General features: G+C 40.8%; 1 protein-coding gene across 1 annotated transcript in view; it reads right to left on the bottom strand.

Moving 5' to 3' along the window:
- The window catches only part of STX17 (syntaxin 17), a gene marked incomplete at its 3' end in the record, with an annotated part of 81901 nt that extends 81094 nt beyond the window's left edge, over nucleotides 1-807 (bottom strand). The window contains exon 1 of the mRNA XM_079705720.1: nucleotides 709-807. The remainder of the gene's footprint in view (nucleotides 1-708) is intronic.
- Nucleotides 808-14572: the final 13765 nt, after the last annotated feature.

The following is a 14572-nucleotide window of genomic DNA, read 5'->3' as shown; positions in this document are numbered from 1 at the left end:
CCAATAAGGAAAAAGTACTGGGAGGTTAACCAAATTACTTAAGGTTATTTATAAGTGAAAAGCCCCATTTCTCAGGAAAAGTCCAATATCGCTGGCAACACCCCCTTCCAAAAAAGTTATGAACACCTTCCCACACTTCCCCACACCTGGGGCACCGAATTCCCTCAGGCACGTCGCCCCGTGTTTCTCACTGGGGGAAGGGGTACTGAATTTGGAAAGAAAATCAAGGCCCTCGGACCTACCTACCGTACGGTCTGCTCTCGGAGCCTCCCCGAATTGTAAAAAGGGGAGACAGACGTGGGGCCTTCTGCGAACCACTCTCCCCGGTATGGCTGACAGGAGGCTCCCCCCTCGCGCCCCAGGACTTCCCCTCAAAACCCTCGAGCCTCGCGTCATCCCTCGCAGCGTCACCCACCGCGCACCTGGGCCACATAAACCAAACGCCACCTCCCCCCACCCCCGCCCCCGCCCCCGAACGGGTGCGCGGGCCCCTCTCCGGACCGAGACGCGGGCGACCCTGATGACCTAAGACCCACAGTGCGTCACACGCAGGGCAGACGAAGTAAACTTTTCCACCCCGAGACCCCGGGAGGCCGTCAAGCTCGCCCGGTCGGCCGCCTCCCTATACCCGCTTCGAAAGCACCTCCAAAACCGAAACCACCACTTCTTCAAGCCGAGAGGAGCTCCCACAGCGTTCGCACTTCCAACCTGATGCCCTGCTTCCTGCGGGGCGCCCCTCCCGCGCGCGGGGCTGGCGCCCGGCCCACGACGCCTGCCAGGGCCTTACGCTCCCGAGGGGGCCTATCGCGATCCCCTTACCTCCCGCCGGGACGTTCGAGGCCGGTGGGTACGCACGGCTCAGGCGCAGGCGCGGGCGCGACGGGACTGGGCGTCGCGATAGGCGGGCTGGGCTGCGCCACTCCCCCTCCCGCCCAGTCCCGGCTTCGAGGGGTGTGGCTGGCGCCCCTGTGTGTACAGACGCGGTCGCCGCTCTGGACCGTCTTACTACGTGGTCTTGATTTATGTTGTGGGGTTGTAACAAGGGAGCCAAGAGGAAGGAGACGCACAAATGTTCTTTAAGTCTGTCTGTTCGTTGTGTTTTAAGTGTGAGACAATTCACATCTGTATAGCCCACTACATTTTGCAACTTTTTTGTCCATTTTCCTCTGTTCTTCTAGGAATTTTATTGGTGGGCTGTCCGGGCGTTCTTACCTCTTTACACTTGTAGAAACTGAAGCTCACAGAGGTTGTGCCTTCTCCATCTACACCCCCCTCTGAGGTAGATGGCACAAGTCTTAACTGTAACAGGCACAGAAACTGAAACTCAGACAAGTTGTGCTTTTTCCCCAAAACGGGTTGAACCAGTGTCAACCCAGTGCCAGTAACCTTATTCCAATTTTATAGATAATGACGCTAAGGCTCAAAAAAGAGTTCTAGTGACTCACTAGCAGTTCAGCCATGTAGTGACACAGTTGGAACTTCAACTGGGTTTCCTAATTCCCTTTTCAAGTTCTTCCAGTTATACCAGCTGATACCAATGAACGGCTTTGAAGCCCTGTTCACGTCACAAGTCCTCCTCCCTGGATGGCCTGACTTCCAGATCCAGCCTTTTTTTTTTTTTTTTTGCGGTACGCGGGCCTCTCACTGTTGTGGCCTCTCCCGTTGCGGAGCACAGGCTCCGGATGCGCAGGCTCAGCGGCCATGGCTCACGGGCCCAGCCGCTCCGCGGCATATGGGATCCTCCCAGACCGGGGCACGAACCCGTATCCCCTGCATCGGCAGGCGGACTCTCAACCACTGCACCACCAGGGAGGCCCAGATCCAGCCTTTTTAATATGCGTTTGTGAGTATTCAGATGACTTGCTCAGAACGTATCCACTGATGGTACTATCCTTAGAAGTCATAAGGATATTCAAGCCATAGCTAAGGAAACTCAGCTCTTAGGGTCTTCCAGTGGAGTGGGAGTAGGGGTAGAAATTGTGGACCAATGAATATTAGGGGTCTGTAAGAATTGCCTTGAAAGGTAATTTCTAAAATAAAGCATAAAATCTGCTAAGCGTTTTGGATTTTCTTTGTGAGTATAATGAATGCTGATTTCTTTTACTCTAGGAATGAGGTGTTTATAAGATTTTAATTCTAAGGAGAAAAATTAAAGTATTAGCCAATACCATGGGAAAAAATTTTTTATGCAAGACAAGAGCTTTTGAAGTAAAGGTCATTCAAGTTAAGCTCTGAAAAATCTACCTCAAGTACACTAGGGAGATGTGACACTCAAGGATTCTAAACTTGAACCTAGCCTTCTAGGTTATTATACGTATGTTTGCTATAAGTTAGGTGTGTCAAGGTAGCTAAATAGAACGTTTTAATCTAACAGTTTGTTAGCTTGATTTATAATCTTTAAATATTTAGATATATGGTGTGTGGACCTCTTTTTGTACTCTTGCCTGGGCACTGAAATTGTTAGGAGCAGGCCTGCTGCTACTAGCCAACATTTTCCTGAGGTCCTAACTGAACCAGGAAGGCCAAACAAAACAAACAGTAATAAATAAATAAATGGAGAAAAAGAAAAATTTTCTTTTTAGGTATTATGATTGCTTACTTAGAAAACCCAAGGAATGAATTGAAACACGTTCAGTAAAATGGCTAGAGCAATAGCTTTCCTAAACAGCAATCACCTATTTAAAATTGTAATGGGAGAAAAGATCACTTTCAAATAGCAGAATCTAATTTGTGTCTGTAAGGAATTGTGGGAGCTATTTGAAGAATTAAGAATAATAGCTAAATGGAGTAGGGGTGAAGGGAGGGATTTCCAAGAGGCACGAGGAAACTCTGGGGATAATGGATATGTTCATTATCTTGCTTGTGGTACTGGTTGCATGGGTGTATATATATGTTAAAACTTACCAAATTATACACTTTAAATATGAATATTGTTTATGGTATGTCAGTTATACATGAATAAGGCTGTTTCTTGAGGAAAGGTGTATATTATCATTTGCTTAGAAAGTAGCACATTCTTGGAACAGGCTAAGAAAACAATATATATTCACTCTATGAATTAAGACATAATTTTTCCAGTATTGTAGAGCAAGTATATGGAGAATCAAATTCAGATTTGGCACAATAATATAGACCTCCTAGGTTATCTTCCTAGTCCATTCCTCTTCTGGGAACTGCTTCTCCCCACCAGATCTGCAGGCTATCAGTTATGAGCCTCTGGCAGCCATTTTATACAGGCATGAACCCATGCTCCTGACCATAGTGAATTGGTCCAGAAGCAGACCCCTAACCCAAGCTGGAACAATAATATACCTGTTCCAGGAATCTGAGATTGGGACTAGGATTCTAGCTTTAATATGGCTTGTTTCTTGAATGGAGAAGATGCTCACAGCAGAGCTCCTGGTGGCTGTGTTTTTGACTCCATAGACTGGTGAATCAGAGGAAGCCATGCTGCCCATGATCCCGCTTAAAATTGTGGAGAGATGATTGTATGTATATCCTAGGCCATGTTGTTAAAAAATGTGGGGGGGGGTTGTTTTTTTTTTTACTGTAGGTCATGTTCAAAAAATATGTAAAGCCATTACCTTCACTAAGTTCTTTCTCTAGCATATGAACTATTGAAATATCTACTGCAGTTCTGAATGCATTCTATCTTTGTGCATTCTAACATTCCAACAATCTTGTGAACTGAGATGAAGAAAGGTTAAAAATAAAGTGATAATAGTGGTTACCTTTAATGTGGGATTAACTGGGAGAGAGCATAAGTAGCTTTCTGGGGTGCTGGAAAGTTTCTGTGTATTGAACCGTTGTGATTACATATGTGAAAATTCATCAAGCTGTACACTTACGATTTGTGTATATACTTTGTGTGAGTTACACCATAATAAAAAAGGAAAATAAGGAGCTAGTAATTCTTGATTTAGAACAAATAAAACCTCTTAGTAGACAAGGAATATATACTTCCTTAATAGCATTTCTCTTTACTACCTGTCTCTGAAATAGTGGTGAAATAGCAGCAGTAATCCCTACCCTTGTTAGAAACCTTCAACCTTTAGAATATAAAATGAAAAGCCATGAAAGAGACAGAAAGCGAGGTAGGTGAGAGTGACTAGATGCACAAAAAAGAAACAGAGTTTGCAGCACATTCAAATTCCTGGTTCCAGCTCATTCCTGAGGCTTAGCTTAACCCCAGAGTGGCTTAGCATTAACCACTTAGGTCTGGTTAAACCCCAAAGCCTCCTAATCCCCCACCCTACCCCAGCTCTCACCCAGCATTTTCTTTAATTGCTTAAACTAGCTCAAGTGAACTTCTACTTTCAATCAAGAGAGTTCTGTTATCAACACAAAATTCCATTTGTTTCTATTATCTTATGATATCATTTTAAACTTACACATAGTGTTCCCTGGCTTTAGTACTTAAACCTTTCCACTTTCTGCTTTAGTGGCTCCTGCCACCACACACATACACCATTACCAAACAATCTGTCCATATATATTAAGATTATAGAGACCTTACGTCAAACCAAAAGGAGTGAACTCTGCAGGCAAACAATAACACTAGAATTCTCTGCTTATCAACCTTTCACTACTTAGGAATTTGATAACCATTTAACATGTAGAATAGCTTAAATGCCCAGACACCTCTCTAAAGACTCCTTCCCCACCTTTTTGTTCTTTTAATTATCTTAATAATTCTCAGAACTTAGTGCTCCCAACAATTATTGCACAAGGTAGTATTTATAAAACCATGCTTAAAAGACCTTATGGGCGGGCTTCCCTGGTGGCACAGTGGTTGGGAGTCCGCCTGCCGATGCAGGGGACATGGGTTCGTTCCCCGGTCCCACATGCCGCAGAGCCGCTAGGCCTGTGAGCCATGGCCGCTGAGCCTGTGCTCCGCAACGGGAGAGACCACAACAATGAGAGGCCCGCGTACCGCAAAAAAAAAAAAAGAAAAAAAAAAAGACCTTATGGGCAATTTAAGCAATTTTCAAGAGTAGTTTTAACATGGTAATTTTGGCTTTATCAATGACTTTAATTCATACCCACACCTCTTACCATCCAACTCACCTTCAAAAGATGCAACTTTATACTATGCTTGCAACTAAGGCACAGTAAACTTACTTAGCATTAGAATCTTACTAAATATTGTTTAAACTTTGGCAATTTACAAGGCACCTTGAATTTTGTAGTACCTTAGTTATTGTCATGAATATAATTAATATCACATGATAAATATACAAATGTGCAAGTTGATAGATATGCCACATGCACCCAACCTTTCTTTCTGACTTTAGCTCCCATTATTCCTCTTCACTCATCCTCTGCTCTAACCAAATTGAACTCAGTATTCTTCATCCCAATCCTTTTCCCAATCCTACCTGTGCCTTACACCTGGAATATTCTCCATCGATTGCCCCTCCCTCTTTGCACATTCAAATCCTACTCATCTTCCCATGTTCACTCCAAATGTGACCTCTCGTAATTTTTCTAGAATTTCTAGATTTAAGGCCTCCCTCCTCTAAACACCCACCTTAATAATCCGATCTTTTTTTGACACATCACTGTCTGCATTTTATTATAGTAATTTGGTGTGTGTTTTGTTGCCACATCCAGTGTTTTTCACCCTTTTCCCTGTCATGACACAAATAGAAAATGATATTTATAAAGCAAAACTGAGAGAGAAAGCTGTTCTCAGCCTCTGCCACTGGCTCCGTTGCACTGGGAGCTCGGAAAGTTAACGCTTCCACATACCTATGACACAGTCAAGCACAGGGGTTGAGAAGCTGTCTTGTACCATCCCACGTTAGAAGATAAGCTTCCTGAGGACCGGCTCCATGTTTGCTTATGTCAGTATCCACCTATAGATTCTAGTTCAATACCTTGTACCTGTAATAAATGAATAATTGGATAAATGACAAAGCACTATTTAAATTTGTTTTTACAGAGTTCTGAGGGCTTCCAGTTTCAGCTCTGACTTGTAAAAAACTTGAAGGTCATCACCCCCATCCGTACAACAAGAAAAAAGATGAACAAACTTAAAGTAAATTACCTTTCTTTGACTCATAAAAGAATTGAGGTTCAGGGCAAACTGCCCCTCTCCCAGAAATCTGGAGAGACAGGCAAATACAGAGAATCACAACTAACATTAGCTTATCTGAAACAGAAGTCCCTGGAGCCTTAAGCTGGTGGAAACATTTACATGATAACTTTGACAAATCCTTGGAGGTGGAGTGTGGACTAGTGTGAGAGTGAGAAACTCTTGGGGCCTGCAGTCTTAGGGGGGAACTGCATACATTCATGAGCTTTACCTCCAGGAAGCTCACCAGGTTCTCATGGTGAAGAGCCAAGAAAAAAAACTCATGTTTCTGGCAGAGGAGGAGAAAATAACCTATGTTGAAATACATGGAGCCTTCTCTATAACAAAGGCCTACATAGCCAGAGACGAATGGTGGTGGGGGGAGTGGAGGTGCTGAGAGAGGGTTGCATTACCCACTCCAGCCTCTTCTTTACTTCCTGTCTCTCCTAAGGCAGGGAAGTGGCTGAGAAACACTTTTGAAGGTCAAAGCCCAAAGACACAAGACCACTGAAAGACTGAAAATTAATCATAGGTAAATCATAATTATTGAATGCTTCTGCTCCCCCTACACCTTAGCACCATATCTACAGGTCTTCAGAATAATCACAGCCGATTAGAACTGAAAGAACTGCAAGGTGCAGTCTCTATATAAGGAGTTTTTAGGTGAATCCAGACAACAAGGATGCTAGAGGAAATTGAAGCCTCTTATACCTACTGCAAACATTAAACACAGCCCAGCTCCTAGCCAGATTAATGTAAAACCTCACACTAAAAGCCTGTTCACCTCAGTTCCCACTACCTGATACAACATGTTTGGCTTTCAACAAAAAATTACAAGGCCTATTAACAGACAAGAAAAAGCACTGTCTAAAGAAACAAAGCAAGGATCAGAATCAGACTCAGATATGACATAGATTTTTGTAATTATTAGACAGGAAATTTAAAATAACTGTGATTAATATGGTAAGGAGTCTAATGGAAAAAATTGACAACATACAAGAACAGATGGGTAATGGAAGGAGAGAGATGGAAACTCTAAGAAAGAATCAAAAGGAAATGCCGAGAATGAGAAACACTCTAATGAAGATGAAGAACACCTTTGATGGGTTTTCAGTAGACTGGACATGGTCCCAAGGAAAGAATCAGTGAGTGTGAAGATATAGCAATAGAAACTCCCCAAACTAAAATGCAAAGGAAAAAAAAAAAGAACAGAACACCTAAGAACTGTGGGACAATTTCAAAAGATGTAACGTATACATAATTGGCACACTAGAAGGGGAGGAGAAAGAAAATGGAACAGAAGAAATATTTGAAGTAAAAATGGATGAGAATTTTCCAAAATTAATGACAGAAACCAAACCACAGATGCAGGAAGCTCACAGAAAACCAAGCAAGATAAATGCCAAAAAAATCTATACCTAAGTATGTCACAGTCAAACTCAAAAAAAACAGAGACAACGGGAAAATCTTGAAAGAAGTCAGAGGGAAAGAACATCTTATGTACAGAGGAACAAGGATAAGAATTACATCTGAATTCTCGTCAGAAACCATGCAAGAAAGAAAAGAGTGGAGTGAACTATTTAAAGTGTTGGGGAAAAAAGAATCCAAAAAAACACAAACCTAGAATTTGATATCCAGCAAATTTATGCTTTACAAGTGAAGGACAAATAAAGACTTTCTCAGATGACAAAAAAAAAAAAAAGTGAAAGAATTCATTTCCAGCAGACCTGCTCTGCAAGAAATGTTAAAAGAAATTCTTCCAGGGAGGAAGAAAATGTAATAGATTACAAATCTGGATATGTAAAGAAAGGATGAGCCCAGAAGAGGAATAAATTTAAAATAAAATATTTTATTTTTCTTCTTACTTGGTCTAATAGATAACTATTCAAAGTAATAATAGTAACAATACATTGGGTAAAATAAATGGTAGCAATGTTTTAAGGAATAGGAGGGAGGAATTGGGAAAACTCTGTTTAAGGTAACTGAACTACCCATAAAGTGGTAAGTGTAATATGAAAGGGGACTTAGATTTGTTGAAATATACATTATAAACTCTAGAGAAATTACTAAAAAAAAGTTTAAAAATAAGTATAATTGATATACCAGAGAGTGCAAAAAGGGGCCAGGAGAGAAACAAAGAACAAGTACAAACAGAAAAGAGTTATAAACATAGTAAATATTAAACCAACTATATTAATAACCACTTTAAATATGAATGCTCTGAATACACCAATTTTTTTTTGTCAGCATGATTGTCTGAGTGAACAAAAAAACATGACCCAGCTATATGTTTTCTGCAAGAAACCCACCTTAAATATAAAGACACAGAAAGGTTAAAAGTAAAGGAATGGAGAAAGATATACCATGTTAATGCTAATCAAGAGTAGCTATACAGGGCTTCCCTGGTGGTGCAGTGGTTGAGAATCTGCCTGCCAATGCAGGGGACACGGGTTCGAGCCCTGGTCTGGGAGGATCCCACATGCCGCGGAGCAACTGGACCCGTGAGCCACAATTACTGAGCCTGTGCGTCTGGAGCCTGTGCTCCGCAACGAGAGGCCGTGATAGTGAGAGGCCTGCGCACCGCGATGAAGAGTGGCCCCCGCTTGCCACAACTAGAGAAAGCCCTCGCACAGAAATGAAGACCCAACACAGCCATAAATAAATAAATAAATAAATATTTAAAAAAAAAAAAAAAAGAGTAGCTATACAGAGACTTCCTTGGTGGTCCAGTGGCAAAGAATCCACCCTACAATGCAGGGGACGTGGGTTCGATCCCTGGTCAGGGAACTAAGATCCCACATGCTGGGGCAACTAAGCCTGAGTGCCGCAACTACCGAGCTTACGCGCCTCAACTAGAGCCTGAGTGCCGCAAACTACAGAGCCCACATACTCTGGAGCCTGCACACCACAACTAGAAAAGAGAAAATCCACACACCACAACTAGAGAGAAGCCCATGCACCACAACAAAGGTCCTGCGTGCTGCAACTAAGACCAGACGCAGCCAAAAATAAATTAACTAACTAAATAATAAATAAATCTTCAAAAAAAAAAGTAGCTGTATTAATTTCAGACAAAGCAGACTTGAGAACAAGGAAAATTATCAAGAATAAAGAGGGACACTTTGCCTAATGATAAAGGGGTTAATTCTCCAAGAAGATGTAACAGTCCTTAATGTGTATGCACCTAACAACAAACACCAAAATACATGAGGCAAAGCCTGATAGAACTGCAGGGAAAAATAAAGTGCCTTGCAAATAGAATATGAGAGCAACAAAAATTAAGTTCATGAAAGTTGCCATTTCTTCCAGGGGCAGCAGGATTGTCATAGAAGAACTAAGAGAATATAACAATAGCGCAAAATGATTTCCAAGATACCAAATATTTCTAGATTCCTGTTGGAGAACCTGCCGAGGCTCTCTTTTACAGGATTATAGAATCTATCCTCAATCCTTTCATAACTGACACTCTCATCGGTGAACCTTTTAATCCTCCAACTAGCAGAAATACATTTAAGGGATTGGAAATCAACAAAATTCACAGAGTTCCACCCTCCCTCTTCTCAGCCCAGCAAGTGCCCAAATGTCATTGTCACACCCTTTAGGGGATTTTTTTCCCTTTTGTAGGCCTCAATGGATTACAGGAGCTTTTTGAATTGTATTTATATTTCCTCTAGCCAAAGACACATTAACTGTAATATTCCTTTGGCAGATTATTACTAAAGAAAGAAATATTGCTTGCTCCATGGAAATAAACTGATAGGTTCAGTAACTTTCACTTTGCTTATATAAATGAACGCTTCAGACAATAAATGTTTCAAGCCTGGGCAACGGGTTTTAAATATGGAAAAAATGTTCCTGAATCCCTGTACTTAAACATTACAGGACATAAATTGTAAGTCTGAATCTTTCTAACATCTGGTAAGTGCTTTCACATTCATTCAATCAGTCAGTCTGCACAGCCAATATGCCAGCCACTGTGCTGAGTCCTGGTGATTGAAAGTTTAAAAAGATCTCATTTCTGTCTTCTAGGAGCTCACCTTCTGGAGGGAAAGACAGACATGTCAATGAATACAATACAGTTAACAAGCCCTTTTAAGCTATCCCTACACAAGTGCTATAGAAAGAAGCACAGAGAAGGTGACTTCAGAGTTTGGTCAATACATAGGAATTATTAAAGAAGGGAGGACAGAGCATTCTGAACAGAGAGAAAATATGTAAAAGGCACAAAGAATGAAACAAAGGTGTGTTCAGGTCCCCAGAGTGCAGGTTCCAGGGGCAGATAAGCAGAGAAGGTTGCCTGAAGGTAGGATGAGTAACTACCTCAAATGTATTTACCAACACATGTTGATCATGTTCCTATTTGTTTCAGATCTGGTCATGGCACTAATTACTTTTAAACCTTTATTGTGGCCCCCTCCTTCTCAGACACGTATCATACAATCTTACACACACTTATGATTTCTTGTGGGGGCTTCTGAGGCTCTCCAAGTTTTCATTTAAATTTCCAGCTTCATAGCCCACCATTTTCTGAAGCTCCACAAGGTTCCTCTAATTTCCTAATATCCCATCCACTTTCTTTCTTCTATGCCTTTGCTCAAGCTGTTCTTTTCTTTGGAATGTTTTCTGCTTCCTTTCCATTGATCAAAATTTTACTTCTCCCTGAAGACACACCTCAAATCTCTTCTCTCCAGAGAAACCTTCCTTTATCCCCCCCACCTGTTCCCACAGTACCTTGATTTAATTTTACTCTGCAGTATAGTCGTTCACATATCTGTCTTTCCAACTAGAGCAGAAACTTATTGAGGGCAGGCACCTTGTGTCATTTATTGTGTGTTCCCAGCACATGCCCTGGAATGTGGCATTTGATAATATTTGTTTTCAATGACATGTGTGTCTCATCACCTTTGTAATCTGATTAGTCTTCTCCAGTTTCACAACTGAGTTCCCGCAGCCGCAAGCCTTCTTAAAGCTATTTGTCACTGAGGGTGAGATCAGAGGAAGAATAAGAAAACCACCTGAGGCACACAACAAAGTCACTTTGGGATCTTTAAAAAATGTAATTGCCTGGTCCCCACCTTCAGAGATTATGATTTCATTGGGCTGAAGTGGAAACCAGGCATCAATATGTTTTTTAAAGTTCTCTGGATAATTCTTAAGTGTGGTCAGTTTTGAGAACCATAGACTTAAAGGGCAGGTGAGAAATAGTTACTAGGCCCCATATAAGAATTAGAATAATTTCTAATTCATTTTTCTCAAATGGTGATGCTTTTCCCAGAAAAAAACATAACTACAGGAATGGGGCCACACAGTTTACGTGAAATTGACTTTTTTTTCCAGAGAAATCTTTGCCACAAGGAGCCTGAGTTTCTGTAGGAGGAATCACACGTTGGACATGATACTTGCCTTCACAGTCCTGATCAACTTGTCTAGAGAATCCCGTTGAACTGAAATCAAAATGCCAGGCATCAAACCATCAAATGAGTAAGAAAGCTTGAGAGTTCCCAGTTCTCTTGACAGTCCCCAACATGGATACCCCCTATAGCCCTCAGTGGAATGGGGAGGATCACATGTTGCACAACTCCAAGGGCACAACGCACATTGTATTCCATATGAAGGGCGCCCCCTGGAATTGGGTAATGCTACATCTTGGAGCAGGGCTTTTCCTGTCCTCCCAGGAGATTTCCGGTGGTGGCCTCCATCTTGCTTCTTCTCCCCAGCCTTCTTCTGGCTTGGAACTGTTACTCTGAACCAACGTGAGGAATGAAGAGCCTTCTCACTAAAATACTTCTGCTGGAGTCTTTTCCTACCTGATGATGTCTTCATTGGAAATTCCCATAAGTGGCAGCTCTTGTGAACACAGCCTTGATCCACCCAATGTGTTACTCTATCCTGCTGAAATCCACAGAATTGGTCCCTAAATCAGCCACTGCAGGAAAGTTTTCAGAAAGGGTGTCAGTTTCTTCTCAGCTTTGCCACCCCTTTTCTTTTTCCTTATTAGAGTATCCACAGAGAAGGAAAGTACATATTTTATTTCTAGATTTTGGCTGGGTTTTTTGGGGGAGGCAGGGAATCAAATTGAACAATCTAAAGGCAAGGAAGAGATAAATTGAAGCTGTACAGTCCTCCCTTGGAATCCAAGGGGGATTGGTTCCAGGACCCCCATGGATACCAAAATCCAAGCAGGCTCAAGTCCCTTATATAAAATTGCATATATGTAAATGCTATAGAAATAATTTAAAATAGAATGTAAACGCTATGTAAATAGTTGCCAGTGTGCAGCAAATTCGAGTTTTGGTTTCTGGAATTTTCGGGAATTTTTTTCAAATATTTTCAATCCGTGGTTGGTTGAATCTTTGGATGCAGAACCTGAGGATATCGAAGGCCGACTGTATTATTTATAAAAAATTATCCCAGCATCTGGCAGAGAATAGGGAGCTGAAAAGATGTTAGTTTCCGTTGGAGGATGGTATGGTGGTGGTAATGGGCAGTGTTAATCTACAGAGCAGCTTTCACTTTTTATATTTTTAGAGAGTGTGGGGAGAGCAGCAGGGTACTCAAGGTAAAGGATTATCTTCTCCTTAAATGAAATTGTTGTGAGAATGAAAAAAGAAACAGGTATTTAGCATAAGAAATTTTGCAAACTGTAACACCTGATATAAAACATATGGAGTTATTATTGTCATAAGAGATGTGCAAACCAAATGCCACCAGGATTTGAAGGGGAGGAAGAGACCACATCCTGCTGTGGAAATCAGGAGGAAATGGCCTCCACCACTTAATAAAGACATGCCTTCTACAAGACTTCGTTTCTGCATTGTAGGAAGGCCCATGATTCCTACTCAGACCAAAAAGCAAACTGGTTGTGAGAATACTTTTAAAATCTTTGTATCTGAACTTTGTTAACTGTGGAGCACTATACAAACGCAAAGTGATGTTACTGTAGCTGTTATTGGTGATGGAGATGTTATCGTTATTATTGACTTTGAAGATATCGGTCAGCATTCAACAGGGAAAGCTGTCAGAGGAAGGCCCTACGAGTACAGAAATGAGGACTGGAGAGGTTTCTGCCAACTTTCTTGGCTGGTTTAGAGTTCCTCTAGATAACATCTTTGAGTGTCTGTTGACACCTACTCTGTCACAAAGGCCTGTGACAACGTTGGTTAACACCATATTGAATAAGAAATGCTGTCTGCCTTCAGAGAGGTCACCTTGATTTGGTTTTGGTATTTGGCCTCAAATATTAGATTAAGACATTTATAGTTAATTTATAGGCCATGGAGAGCTCCTGAACTTTTTAGAGAAGAGGAGTGACATGGTGTGATTGCATTTCAGGTATTCCTGGCAAAAGGCTCAGTTTAGCTTTCAACCATCAGGAAATAGTTTAAGTTAGCAGATGATTGAGCTCCTCCACCCCCAGGCTTCAGAATCTAGAATGTTGTCCCCCTCTAAATAGACCTTTCCCCCCTCCCAAACTTTATGAACTATGGAACTGATTGTTTCCTTCTTTGCAACGGCTGTTAAAAAGCCTAAGTCAAATTTAGCAAGTGTATCGGACTTCAAATCATGAATGTGAATATTCACTTCAGCCCTTTCTTACTTTACCCACATTTGTTTTCTTTTTAATCCTTCCCTTGCTTTTAAAATTTTTTTGTTGAATTTAGAATGGATAGACAACAAAGTCCTACTGTATAGCACAGGGAACTATATCCAGTCTCCTGGGATAAACCATAATGGAAAAGAATATAAAAAAGAACACATGTCTACATGTGTATAACTGAGTCACTTTGCTGCACAGCAGAGATGGTCACAACATAGTAAATCAACTACACTTCAATAAAAAATAAATTAAAAAAATTAAAATTTTAGTTGAATTATATGTAGTTTTGTAAACCATCTTCAATCCTTTCTGGAATAAGGGTAAGTTATAAATAGATAAAGATCATTTCTTATTTTTAAATTTCTTATTCAATTAACTTCTGGTGAAGAGTATTTGAAATGTCTCCTGGGGAAATTTGCATGGATCAGGCAGATTGGAAAAATAACATTACAGGCGTTACTTTCTGGTTCTACTGCTGATCTCCTAACTTTTAAAATTTGGTTTAAGTCCTGTATAACAAAGCACTTGAACATAATGTGAATCTATTGGTAACTGAATATTTTTGCATTTAGAGTTAAAGTTTGAATTTTGTTTTCAAAAGAATTTAAGAAAAGATACAAACTTAAGACTACCTAAATCTTTGTTCCTGTGTGTTTAAAAAATTCTATTTAAGTTTAAATAAAAGAGCTAAGATTTACAGCCTATCAGAGCATTAGAAGATAAAATCTGTTATCTCGATTAAAAAAAATCATACATATAAAAATGCATTTGAAATGGAATGAAACCTGTTCTGTTACTAAAAGATATTTGTAATGCTAGAATTACATTGCTAGATCAGAAGAAAGGAAGATATAGAAAAGTCTGTATTCTTCCGATATTCAATCTCCCTTATCATTTTA

This window comes from Hyperoodon ampullatus (genome assembly GCF_949752795.1).
Source record: "Hyperoodon ampullatus genome assembly, chromosome: 6".
Taxonomy (NCBI): domain Eukaryota; kingdom Metazoa; phylum Chordata; class Mammalia; order Artiodactyla; family Ziphiidae; genus Hyperoodon; species Hyperoodon ampullatus.
This window is presented reverse-complemented; position numbering and strand designations above follow the sequence as displayed.